At 43.1% G+C, this 1,704-nt stretch overlaps 1 long non-coding RNA gene across 2 annotated transcripts; it reads left to right on the top strand.

Annotated features, from left to right (window-relative positions):
- The first annotated feature begins 327 nt into the window (after positions 1-327).
- Positions 328-1,398, top strand: LOC147631947 (uncharacterized). Of its 2 annotated transcripts, XR_015267267.1 has the most exons (3): positions 328-461; positions 551-690; positions 1,188-1,398. It is a non-coding gene; the product is annotated as an uncharacterized LOC147631947 (long non-coding RNA). The 2 variants fall into 2 exon arrangements; XR_015267266.1 differs by lacking the exon at positions 328-461 and having other exon boundaries at positions 468-690.
- The last annotated feature ends 306 nt before the right edge of the window (positions 1,399-1,704 follow it).

The following is a 1,704-nucleotide window of genomic DNA, read 5'->3' as shown; positions in this document are numbered from 1 at the left end:
TTTGGAAAGTCCTAGACAAGGACTATATAACCTAATAGTTATTGTTACGTGTGTAGACAAGACACCAAATGGCATTGAAGGCAGAAAAGAGGACACGGCATGGTAAAGAAACACGTTGGTAGAACACAAGCTTGATTTTTGACAAGGACCCTTACCCTTCAAAATTGAGTGGTTGTTTAGTACAAGTTTTTTTTGTATTTTAGTATAATTTTTGAGGGGCATTTTAAAATTTTGCAAATATTTTACAGCCATACATAATGCTTGAGCATTATGACCCGTCAAAAAGCAACTATGAACATGATCTCTAAAGTGTAAACACCTCTTCTTTTTTATGTGTATAGCCTATGTGTTACCACTGTTGCAACTTCGTATTGCAGTATCACACATACGTCTTTTTGGGAAAAAGCAGAGACAAAACGTGACAGCTCAATTGCAGCCATCCAATCCACCTAAAAGGCATGGTAGGAAGAACCATGGCATCATGCACGCAACTTCATCTTCGTGTTGAGATTCGAGTGTAAATTGAACATGTCCTTTTAATTTTTCGAAGCTTTCAGATCTTGAAGTGGTCACCTGTTTCCTGAGAGGGTTCTCGGTACGTTGAGCTATGGATGCCCCGGGTGACCAGAGTATGTCTTACATGGATCATGTCTCCAGGCGAAACGAGGAGAAAGGATGCCTCTATGCTTGGTGTGCTCCCTCTCTCTCTCCCTCCACACACACACACAACACACTCTCTCTCTCTCTCTCTCTCTCTCTCTCCCCCCCCCCCCCCCCACACACACACACAACACTCTCTCTCTCTCACACACACACACAAACGCGCGCACACTCTCTAGCTCACGCACACGCAGTTTCTCTCTGTCCGCGCGCACACACTCTCTCTCTCTGCGCGCAAACACTCTCTAGCTCACACACACCCAATCGAAGCTCGCACACATCTATACCTCACACAGTACACGCAGTCTCCCACACATCCAAGCGAAGCGAGTAGACTCTATCCTTGCTGCACTCTCTCTCTCTCTCTCTCTCTCTCACACACACTGACACACACACGCTCGTTCTCTCTCTCTCATCCACCCTCTCCCCCCACCACACACGCACGCACTGATCTCTCTCACACGCCCAACACACATATGCGTATAATGTGAATCGACCTCACCTAACTCTCTTGATTTGGCTTGCAGCGTCTTTGCCCTTTGCTGCTGCTGTTGCTGCTACGAGACTTGCGAGTGTTGCCTCGACATCCTTTGTTGCTGCTGTGCCTAATCATTAGCAGCATGTAGCTGCAGTAGCTGCTTTGCTTTTTTAAAAAAAAATATGTTTTCACCTCTGCAAATAAAGATTTATGCCTCTCACCTGTAATATGGTAATGGATAATTAAAATTTGATTTGTAATATGGTAATGGAAACAAATTTTGTAATATGATTTGTAAAACTGTTTTCTTGTTCTCTACGGTCATGTCAAAGATGTTTTAAAAAAATCTGAACGTTATTTTTACGCAATTTATGTTATCTATGTGACACGCCATGTTCTGATTATCAACGCATGCTAGAAATAGGCTGACTTATCTAAGGACAATACCCGATGGGGTCAGGCTTGATTTTTGACCGACACCCTCGCCCTTCAAATGTGATGGGTTTGGTCAAATATAGCAAGGCTTTTTATTATAATGTAATTTTTGACGGGCATTATAAAATTTT

This window comes from Cibotium barometz, chromosome 14, assembly GCF_041138505.1.
Source record: "Cibotium barometz isolate CiBa-2024 chromosome 14, ASM4113850v1, whole genome shotgun sequence".
Classification (NCBI taxonomy): domain Eukaryota; kingdom Viridiplantae; phylum Streptophyta; class Polypodiopsida; order Cyatheales; family Cibotiaceae; genus Cibotium; species Cibotium barometz.
The sequence above is the reverse complement of the archived record's forward strand: the minus strand, read 5'-3'. Positions and strand labels throughout refer to the sequence as shown.